At 38.9% G+C, this 12,164-nt stretch overlaps 1 protein-coding gene across 1 annotated transcript in view; it reads right to left on the minus strand.

Annotated features, from left to right (window-relative positions):
* Positions 1-12,164, minus strand: part of lingo1 (leucine rich repeat and Ig domain containing 1) — a 145,101-nt gene that overhangs the window by 67,287 nt on the left and 65,650 nt on the right. The window lies entirely within an intron of this gene.

Raw genomic sequence — 12,164 nt, forward strand, 5'->3', positions numbered from 1 at the left:
AAGTGAAACATTTCTTCTGTTGATTTAAAATACAACTTACTTACTTGACTAAATAGCTATTTAATTTTGTTCCACAAAGTCAGAAGAAATTTACAGGTAGACATTTTTTAGTGGGTGTTCACAATGATGCTAAGAGAGCTTCTACTGACAACCCCTCATACACTGCTACCTTACTTTGTGCTAACATTAAGAGGGGGCGGCTTATGACTGTGGATCTCAACCACAGCCCACTCCTGTCGCAGTCAACATGATAAATGACTTATCTGAAGGGGAAGACTCAAGAGCTTGCTCAGTGTCCTGACCTGTTGCATGCTGTACATCTGATTTGCTGATTTGCAATCTTGCAAATTACATTTATATGCTTGATTTTTTTTTTATTGGGTATACTGGATGCAAACGTGTCTTTTATTCTTTACTTTTCAGATGACATAGCGAATGTAAATTCAGGACCCAAATTCAGACAAGAACAAAAGTGGTTGGTGCAAAAAACAATTCATAACAAAAATAACTCACAAACATATGAGCAAAAAACTGAACAAATGTCCAGAAAGCAAATCTCAGAATATCCAAACAACCAGAAAAAACAGGAGAAAAGCAGAAAATCCTCATTTGATCCTTTGTTAGTATAAGAATATTGATTATGGCATCTTAGGAAAAAAAAAGGAGGCAAACATATCACAGAAACATGAATGCACTTTCATAGCTTTAAAACTATTGGCAAGGACATCCTGATTTCTCATCTTTGACAGACTGGAGTTTGCACAAATTCATGATTGTTCACAAAATACGAAACGACTGGCGTTTACTATCACGAACGCCTACCATTCAAAATCGTGATATATTTACACGTGCACAAATTTCACACCGAAGGATCTCTTTGCAAAAGGCGTACAACAGTATTTCAGCTTTGCTTTTGGATCTCAAATCTCTACTTGCTGCCAATAATAACCACATGCTTCATTTCCCTCTCGGTGGGTGAGAGACGATCAGACTTTGGAAATGCCAGAGCGATCTTGAGCGTTTCAGAGGTTGTGGATGCTACAGTTAATTTGTTTCTTCATTACAGAAAATAAATAACAAAAGAGCTGCTGCTGGTGAAGTTATTAATATTCACATTTCCAATAATTGATTTTGTGCTACGACATTTTACACCAGGGGGCTACAAGCAGCACATACTGACAGGTTTTGTCCATGGAAATAGAAGCATCATCAAAGAGACCTGGATCCAAAAAATCTGTCTCTGTAATATCACTATACCGGCTAAACCATGTTCATCAGCAAACGGAACGGCCACCAAATGGCTTAGCAAATATTTGATCTTCCACATTCTGATACATACAGATAGAACTGGCTGATGCATTCAAATCAGAAGGGATGTAACTTCCCTTTGATTTCCTGGCTGGGAAAAGTAAGACCTTGGATCCGAAGCAAAGTGCTGGAGCATCTGTGCTGGCGTAATTTTTCTGCAGAGCTGTTGGCAGTAATAGAGACACCTTGTTCTTCCTCAGCAAGATGTTCTACGTCTCATCTGCCTGATCAGTGGCAAAACAATTATTTCAATGCACGGCATTTGGTTTCAGATTATTTACTATTATCTGTGTTGCGGTTTAAAGTTATGTTACAAGTGAAGAGTGAGCAGTAGAGACGCTCTTTTTGGCCTTCCATGTTGCTCTATGTACATGAACTTTCCACCAGGAAAAAAAAATTGCACACACACAAAAAAAAATCTAAACATTGGACACATGTGAAAGCTACTATTTAAAAGAGAAAATCAGTCACTGATTAGATATTAATACACTGGATCCCTGATGTGGATTTAGAAAAGCAGCAGAATTTGTAATTTTCTAATAAAACAGATGCCTTTAATCACATTCTTACTTCCTCTCTGTGCGGCTATTGGCAAAATTCGAGATGTTACGAAGCAGTTAGAAACAGCAGCACACAGTTATCAAAATAAGTAATTAATTCAGCCACTACTGATGAAATATAATCACACAAATAAATGCATACAGCTATGAATGCAACAATAATAATAATGTATTGCTCTATGCATGTTAATGTTATGGAAGCACCAGTAGTATTTTAAATTGAATCGTATTTAACAACAGGAGGAGAAGGGCCACAATATACTACAGCATAAGTCTGGTCCTGTCTCTAGTATTCAATCCGCCCTGGTACGTCCGTGTTCAAGTGTAATTTATGGCCAGCAAACAAGCTACCTGCCCCTTTTAGCACACGCAGATACTAACAAGTTGGCAGTTTCTACATTCTGTCCTTGAACACAGAGTTCCTTTGAGATAAGACAAGATACAGTTGCACCTCTCCCAGGAAAGAAAAAGATTCAGAGCCTGGGAAACTTCGAGTGTCTAAAATCCCACGACTAAAGTTCCCTATAAATGATAAAGAAGCTGTTACAACATTCAGAATTTATCATAACACTAAGAATAGAGGGAAAACTACAGTGTAAGACCTTGTTTGAGTGATTTTTTTGTATTGTTTTGTAACATTAGTCAATATCATATCTCCTTTTTAGTTTGCTAAAGTGCACACTGTAGTCGTATTTCATAGTAGACTGTTACTTTATAATACCTCAGTTTCTAATGGCTTGCCTGGTTGGTTGGTTGCTTGGCTCATACTTGCCTTGCTGCTGGAACATAAACCAACTGATGAATGCTGGGAAAAAGCCATGGTTGACAATTACTGTTTTAATGTCACTTGTTGTTTTGTTGTTTTTTTTTTGTTTTTTTACAGTCAGTCAACCAAGGTGGACAATTCAAAAAAACCACAGCTGTGTCTCGTCCTTCGAACAGTATATGCGGTCTTTGTAAGCCACACCCCTGTAGTGCAGCCCCTGAATTGGGACACACTACATGTGATCTATACAGATGATGTCTTTTTTTTACCCACAATTCTCTAGTTCTTCAGTACCATGCATGACTGCTCACTATGTGATCCGATGTGAGATACTGTGTTATTGTGACCACAGGATTCTCTGTGTTCGAGCACTGACGGCATTACTTGCTGAAACAGCAAACATATTATGCTCGGCTTCCCTCTGATAATGCATAAGGAGCTGCTTGAGTGAAACCTGGAAGTCAGCTCCCCATCAAAACTGCTGCTGGGTATTTTAAGAGTGAAGCAGAGCCTGATAAGGGAATTGGTCCATTGTTTCCCCCACTTGAAAGCCGTCAGCTTGGGCTTGCAAAAATTATTCCTGCCACTCCGTCACACTGACGGGACCTCAGAGAATATCACGGTTACCGCCACCGCCACCGCACTACCGCAGCATGCAGAGTTCCAAGCAGCTACCATGTGTTACTCTGTAAAGTACAGCTGACACTCAGAGGCAACAAAGATGCTCAACTGACATAATTACAGTTAGGGGGGGACATAAGAGTCATCACAGAATAACCTGAAAACAATCAGCTTCTCCTTCAGCAACCTTGGGATATTCACAGCCAAAACAAAAAACAAAAAAAAAAGACAAACAAAAATAGAAGCACAAACATGTAGATCTAATAGAAACTCAACCCCATATAGAAAACCGGGTACTGGGGAGAGAGGAGATGAGTCATTGATAAACACCATCTGCACAGCATTTAACATTTAAACATTTAAAATGCAGAACAGGGAACCAAACCAAGTGGAAAACTAGAGTGTGATAGACGGCGGGGGTCCTACCAGCAAGCTTACAGAAAAGTAATTTCAAGGGTAAGCGTATGATATAATATATAAAATAAATGTATGCATAAGTGAATTACGGATCAACAGCAGCAAAGCCTCTGGGAAGAAAAAAAATAAAAACTCTATCATGTGCTAGCATGATTTTACAAATCATCTCCATAAGCATAAGTCTTTGCAACTGATAGCTTGGGACTTGCATTTTTTTCCCCTGTGTCTGTGACAAGATTAGGCTATCTCTCCTCGTGCACATGGATGACTGACTCCTTGGGGCCGGTCGCATCACTCTTGCACCCCTCGCTCCATCCCAAGGCAGAAAACATTTCTATTTTCAACAGGATTAGCTCTCACCACAAGCCACCTGACAGGCAAACGCATTACTCGCGTGGCACGCGCCCCCCAGGCACCCAGCAGAACATATCGTGGCCTCAGTGACTAACAGGGATCCTGGGGAGTTTACCTTACAGTGGCATGCACAGTGGGTAACAGAGTTCCAGCCTCTTCACGGCATCTTTCAACCGCCCCTGTCTGAAACATTAACCACACAGCATTTTTGAACCCTATCTTCCAAGCTGTAAATAAATCTGTGGATGGAACAGAAAAGTACACACAGTCCCTCGGCTGAGTTAACAAACAACACATTTGTCAATAACTTAAGAGGATGAAATGGTTCAATATCCCATATTTTAGAATTGCAGACTCATCGGGGAGCAGCAAAATAAACAAATAAACAAACAAACAAGTAAAAAAGTAGTTAACATGACAGCTATTAGTGGACACCAAAGTGTTGGGTACATCACTTTGCAAGAAAAACACTCATTATGTTGTTCATGATTACAGTAGTAAGCCCTGCTGCACTTCCTCTTATCTTCATTTAGGGATAAACTTTCAGTCAGCGTGTTTTGTATTACTCCAATACTTTTCCCTAATCTGGGCTCTGTAATCCTTAACCAAAAATTCCTCAAACAAGGGATTTGAAACAACAAAAAATAAATAAAATAAGCCTCTGAGAGACATTTTTATATTTTGAAATATTGCCTTATTAACAATCCAACACATACCAGATTTTTTACACAGATTCTCTGAGCAGGAGAAGGAAAGAGAAATATTTACTTCTCTCTCTCAAAAATTAACAGCTTCAGCGATCGAGGCTTCAAGGAGCCTCTGAGCAAGACACTTAACCCCACCTGCACCACCGGGACTGTTCAGTGACCTGTAGTAGAGAGCTACACCCACAAGCTCCCAGGCAGGAAGTGTTTACACTGATCGAGTATGGTGGTGTGTTTCAGGGAAAAATGTGTAAATGATGAACCTTCCCATAACCCAATAAAAGAAAAAAAAGCAATAGGGAATTCAACAGAAGCTGTATTCATCTGCAGATGAAAGCCTGAATATTATATATACAATGTAATGAGTAAATATTTAGTCATTTTGTTGGGTACACCTATAAAGACAGTGTGTTTAGCATTTAGTGAGTACATAGATCCCAATTAACTGTCTTTAGAATCACTTTACAATAACTAGACAAGTAGAAACAAAACAAGTAGAAAGTAAAGTAAAAGATGAAAGTGAATTTGATTTTATAATTTTTTATACTTAAAGGGGCTATTTCTAAGTTTCCTCTGCAGGAGGTGTTGTGGTTTCTTGTCGGGAGCAGGTGGGGGTGAAGTCACTTGACAAGAGTTTCAGCCAAGGTTGTCTTCAGGTTATAATACGGCCTCTGAGCAGCGCTACATCTTCAGAATAAATTGGAAGCTACAGTGAGTCGCTATTAGAAAGTGACAAGATGGACCAGGGGTAGCTGGTTAGCATGCTAACTTCAATAGAGAAAGACAAAAAGAGAGAAAAGATGTGATACAGACAAGAGTTAACAGTGGTGTTGCTTTCCACCTCTGGAGACAGCTGTTGGTGAGTAAAGGAATGAAGTTTGATGCTGAACTCACAACGTTTCTTCTAGACTGGTAAGTAAACACCTGTTCATGCTAACATTAGCTATGTAGCAATAGCAAAACTTACAAATATTGTAGCTCCTTTAATAATAATAGTAATAGGATAACAATAGTTAGGAATAGGAAACATCCTTATTTGCTTTCTTGCTCAGAGTGAGAAGGCTTTTACTATTTTGTCCATTAAATATGAAGCTGAAGCCATGAGGACTATCTTAGCTTAGCTTAGCATAAAGACTGGAATCAGCGGGAAACAGCTCACTAATTAATATGTTTTATCTTCTGTGTTTATCTTCCTTTTCAATCGTGGTTAGCTATCTGCATTAAACAATATAACATCAAATATAGCACATTTACTACCATGGCATCAGACCAAATGAGAACGACAAAGCTTTTTTACAGTGTATACTATCAGAGCCTCTCAAAGAATGAAAATTACACACTCTGCTTACTTCTTCCTCAAAAATCCCAAGCAGTCATTGTGTCCTGGAAGGTCATGGCAGTGGTAAAACAAAGGCAAGTAAAATGTAATCTGCACTGCAATGTTGGTCTCAGGAAGCTGCACCTCTACCTGTAATTTGATGTGATTTCAAATCATTTCAATTCCAATTTCTGCCATTTTGTTTTCTTTCCTCTGTTTTTTAAAGAGCAAGAGTAAGGACAAACAGCTGAGGGCAACAGGGTCAGGTGAACGACCTCTCCTCAAACATTTTGGCCTGTTATTTTTCCTCAGCCAGTGCTGTCACTGTGCAGTGGAATTTTTCTTGAGTCCTATTACTGTTAAATGAAACAATGGATAATTTAAGTGGCTCTGGATGCACTGCAATACAATGTTACTGCAAATAAAAGTAAAAACTATTTTATGGTACTGCAGCTTGATTGAATGAAGAAGATGGGAAGATGTTGTTCAGAGTTTTTAGCTGTGACACATTAAGTGGGTTGCTCTTGGCGTGTGCATGTGAACCTGCTGAAGATCAGAATGAACGCAAAGCGTACTCAAAGCAAGAAAGCAAGAAGTGAAAATGGCGGCAGAACAGGTCGAGCACTTCCTACACTCTTGGTCTAGGCTGGATGCAAACACAGAAATGTGTCAGTGTTGTAACACTTTCCGTCTGCATTGTTTACGAGCTGATGCTGTGGATGTAAAACATCTTGCTGCACAAGCATCAAGCACCTCAAAACACGTCAAAAATAAGCTCATGTTAATTTTCAAAAACAGCACTGATTTTGACCTTAAGTGGCACTGATGGAACTACTGTAAATGCTAAAGTGTAACAGTGGTACAAGTAAAAAAGAGGCATAAAGCCATTGTAAATGACTGAATAGTATCAATTACTCAGCATCTTATGTTTAAGCCACTATAAGCTATAGAACATAAGAGACTGAGTAAGGCTGTAGCAGCAAAACTATTTCATCTTTCAAAACTTAATCTTAATATTCTAAAACAAATGACATGATGGTGAATTGAATTTCCCACAAAATATAAAACAAAGTGAGGTAACCAAGTATTAAAAGTCCCTGTATGCAAATATTTGGGTTCAACATTTCTGACTTACCATAAAATGATCTACATTTGTAGGATCCCTCGCTATAATATAAAAAAGACTGCTGTGACTGGTGTCAGTGTCAGCAACAAAGTTTGAAGAGCCACAGGTGCTAATACAATGAATGTCATTTAATTTTATGTGGTTTGAATGGTCTCAGACTTTGTGACTTTCGTTGACTCTCAGAGGAACATAAACTAAACACCACACACTACACCTGCTGGTGCTGTGCTGTGCTAAAGGGTCTCCCGTAAACATCAGAGATATATGTGTCAGACCACTATTTCATTTTATTTGATGCTGTCTTTGGCTTTTCTACAGCTCAAACTAACTGCTTCTGCCTGCTCATGTCACGTTTTCCCAGGCTTACAGTGAAACTTTCACCACCTGTGAATTGAACTGAATGTTTTCTTCTCCCTTCTTCTCATTTACCAACCTTGTGAAGCAACTGGATTTCTCGAAAGCACGAATCCAATCTTGTCAGGCTCCAAACTATTGGCTTGTGGCCGAACCACAGTGGTTCGGACCAACCGTCAACAACAATGCCGGCTCTAGCGCAGATACTGCTATAGCATCAGTCATATCGGAAGTGGAGAGTAGTTCTGCATTGAAAGAAGAGCAGAGAACGGTACTGAAGGCTTTTCTCAATGGAGAAGATGTTTATGCTCTTCTCACGACCACCAGGAGTTTGATTTACCAACTGGCTCTGCTGGTAGTGAAAAAATGGGAGGGATGTACAATCTGATTGGTTGAAGTTAGCGAGTGATTAACGATGATAGACTGATGGTTCATCCAATCACCTGCCAAGGATTTTATGCCAAACATTTATTCCAACAAAGCCTTCCCAGATGGTTCTGTGTAACAAACCATCTGGTGCATTAGGTTACTCAATTACTAATCCTTTTGCAATATTCCTCACCTTTAAAGGTGAGATTGCACGATTGTAAAGCTGATCCAGGGTTAAATGATTCCACATGAGCTGTTGAAGGGGTTTGTTGGGAAGATGGTCGCTCTTTTTCTGCTTTTGAAGATCTTTAATTCAAATATCATATTTCATAGGAAGCTTCCCATTTCAAATTAGAACTGGGGGAAAACTAGATTTGACTGTCTGTCAAAAACAAAATATCCCAGAATTCCTCACGTGGAGTCTGATGTACAAAGACATGATCCAGGTCCTGACCTATGACATAGCGGTTGGAGGTTAATATGATAAATGATAAAAAGTTGTGTGTGTTGTGTATTTGCGTATATTCCAGGTGAAGGTATATTTGGTACGAACCATGTCCATTTAAGTCAACTTGGACTTAAACTATATATTAAATGAAACATTAACAGAATGAAATTTACATTGGCTTCACATTGAAACGGTTTGTTACAGTTTAAACAAATTGGTGCCTTTGGTTCATTTGTGGTATGAAAGTAAACCAGAGAAAGTGTGGGATTTATGATAGTATTATATTTATTTGATTTTTTATCATGAATTCAAGAGATACACCACTATCCATCTGCTGAGTGTGAACTGCTAAGGAAGCAATCTAGATAAGCAATGTAAATATAATATGTATGTGCCATCCAAATGAGCGCAGGAATTTCATGATTGTTCTGTTTCTACCTGTTTGTCATTATTTTTATAAGCTGCAGTCTTGACCAGTATTGCTCATGATCAATTATTTTCTGTGAGCTCTTTGTGACACCCGAGAAGGTAACAGACACATAAGGTGCAGTAAAGTGCTGCCTGATCTCCTGTCAGTCACCAGAATGAGGTCTCAGATGCAGTTGATGTAGTGCTGATGAGGCAAAACTGTCCAATGAATGAGTTACTTGTCAGTTCATGTGATGGACTGGTCCCTCTGGTGCCTTCATATAAAGCCAGTGTGAACACAAAACAGACCAGAAATAGTAAAATCAACCTTACTAAAAAAAAAAAAAAAACGAAGCAAAACAAGACACACAGTTGTGTGTGTGAGGGTCATATTCATATGGACATACAGGTATATGATCAAAAAAAACTGTGACCAGTCATTTTTATGTACATATTTCACAGAGGAACCACCCCCATTTATTCTCAATGAAACAGCTGGAGGAGACTGGGTATTTATGTAGCACTAGTCCAGTGCAAAAACACAATCCAAAAGACACACACACACACACACACACACACATACACACACACGCACACATACAAACACAGTCAACCTCCCTTGAGGGAATAGAAAACCTTTTGACACGCAAAAGTAATTATGTGCTCCCTGAGCCCTTGTTTTCATGGTTCATGACTCCACCTCCAAAAGGAGTCTGAATTCATTTTAATGACTTAATTTAAAAGTACAACACAATCACAGTAATTATGGGAACCTAGCAAAGTTTGGGTTACTGTCAGGTTTTAAATCTGTGTCATTGGGGGGGGGGGGGGGGGGGGGGTACTGCAAGTAGTGGCCGTCACTTTAGTTCCACCTCTAATTGAGAGGCAGCAGTTTGGCTGGGGCGGGTGAGAGGGGTGTCCGGGGAGCTCCGCAGGTTCACTGTAATTAATAGATAAGAAATCAATTACTCATTTGTGAGGAGTAATTAACAAAAATGTACCAAATCTGATTTTTAATGTGGTGTTGTGTGCTTTCTCTTTGTTTCTTTTTTCTTTTCTTTCTTTCTTTTCTTTTTCTTGTGTCATTCGTGTGCAGGTTTCACACTGTGGAAGTCCCGCTGGTGCCAAAACATATATATTTCCATATGTTTTGGTCATTTCAGGGCACAATTAGAAATCTGAGCTCTGTCGTGATTCCCCATATGCACCACTCCATGCCGATTTCTAGGTAATCCATCAAATAATTTGCTTCACACGAGCAAATTAATCTTCAGTGTATAATTATAATATCATTAAGAAGCTGTGTATCCCTGAAAATGATGCCTAAATGATTTCATGAATCATTCCGTCCGAGATTCTACAAAAAAAAAAGTGGGATTCACAATCCACGGCCTCTCTCCCCAAAGAAAAGTTCAGCTTTGTTAATTTTGTCACCTAACACATTAGCACAGACATTTCTCAGTTCATGAGCCATTATTGTAAATTAACTCAAGATGTTATTTTCTATTTGGTCTAACGGAAAAGAAGTGCAATCATATTGAAGACAATATGTCACGTACCACTCATCAATAACGAACTTCCATTTATACCCATTGAGTTTTAATCAAGTACAACAAAATCACCTATAAATTTAATGGCATACTGTTTTATACCCAGACGTTGCATGCAGTGTATTGTAAATGCTAAATTCCTGACAAGTTTATATTAAATGCCACACATACTTCAGTCTTACTTTCTTCTGACTTTTGAATTCTTCATTGTGCAGTGAAGAAAGAAGACTGACCATGAACCACCTTTATTAAGAGCCTAATCACATTACTCACATTCTCCGGGCCAATAAAGAAAGCCAAATGTGACTTGTGTCTCGGTTTGTATCTGCTATTAAAGATTTAGCTGGAAATGAATGAGCCATGCTGCTGCAGAATTTCCTAATATGACAAATTCGTCAAAACGTTATTTTTATGATTTCATACTGAATGTACAATGACTGTAGACAGTCTCATGACTGTGTGGTTTTTTTTAAAAGTAATTTTCCTTATTGGTGTCTGTCTTATAATAATATTCTGAAATATTGCCCTCACTTACTGTAATTGCGGTTTTGGCTGACTTATTTCTGTAGAGACGCAATTATAATATTAATAAAAGTTTACTGACAGGATCAAGTTGCTGAACTTTTTTACCTTCTAAGCATATTTCTAAGGGCGTAGCATCCTTTCAGTGGTCATAAAAGCACCAGCATCTCTTTGATGACCGAGTCGTTTTATTCCATCCGGGGAGGGAATGTCTGATAAAATAGCAGAGAACTGTTATGACAGCTTTAGTAAGGTAAACAGTTTATAGACACGCTGCCCTCCTTAGGGTCAAATCAACAGCTGAATGACAGCACTGGGTAAAGTGTCATCTTGCTATTCATCTCACATTTTACAGGAGTGCTGACACAGGGTCAGTGTCAGCTTTCACATCAAAATGAATGAGATGGAACAAAAATACCATGATTTTAACTTTAAAACTCCTCCTGAGGAGATAGTAGGACAGTAGGTAAACATATCCCATACAGGAGGTCATATTTCTCTGTGACTGACTGACTGACTGACTGACTGACTGACTGACTGGCTGACTGACTGCTATCTATTAGATTAATCTATGGGGATGCTAAGGAAGAGGAAAAACCGGCCTTGGGAAAATTTACAACTTAGAAAAACATAATTTCACATTTAAAGCGCATGATATATCTACTCATTAATGCATATCCACTGAATGCATACTTACTCAGAATGTTTTTGGTGTGATAACTGTCTCGACAGAAGAAACACACATAGTTCATGTCGACCTGTGGGCCCTCCAGCCCAGCATGAATATTAATGAAGGTACCAGGAGACCAAGGAGACTCATTATAAAGCTGGACCATTATTGCAGTTTGGAATACTGTAACCCCCCTGTGCCCTCCAGTTGGAAACCGAGTGGATGTGCAATCTTGGGATCAAATAATTCATCTTCATGATATTGAATGTGCCACTTTAGATTTATAGAAGGGCCAACATTGTGTGATGGCCGTATCCACAGACACACAATTGAAATAGAAATATTTTAATACTCATCCTGTCTCACCCCACTCAACGTACGACTCCAAAGACAGATCCATGGTTTCACATACCCCTCCCACATCATTACCACAGTCTTTGTTAGTTTGATTATTTATTGTTATTTATTTATTATTTCATTGTCACATCTTGACATCACACTATATTCTAAACGGGGCGTGCACATTTGGTTCATATTGTCCTGTCGTTATCAGTTTGGATAAGCTGAATTCATTCATTTTTCTGTGTGTTTGAGTTACTGTGTCCGCCGCTGTGTCAGTCCTCCTTCCTGGTTTGGCCAAGAGAGGGTGGAGCCCACTTAAATACAGAG

The sequence above is a fragment of the Seriola dumerili genome, unplaced genomic scaffold (assembly GCF_002260705.1).
Source record: "Seriola dumerili isolate Sdu_G_001 unplaced genomic scaffold, Sdu_1.0 BDQW01000242.1, whole genome shotgun sequence".
Lineage (NCBI taxonomy): Eukaryota > Metazoa > Chordata > Actinopteri > Carangiformes > Carangidae > Seriola > Seriola dumerili.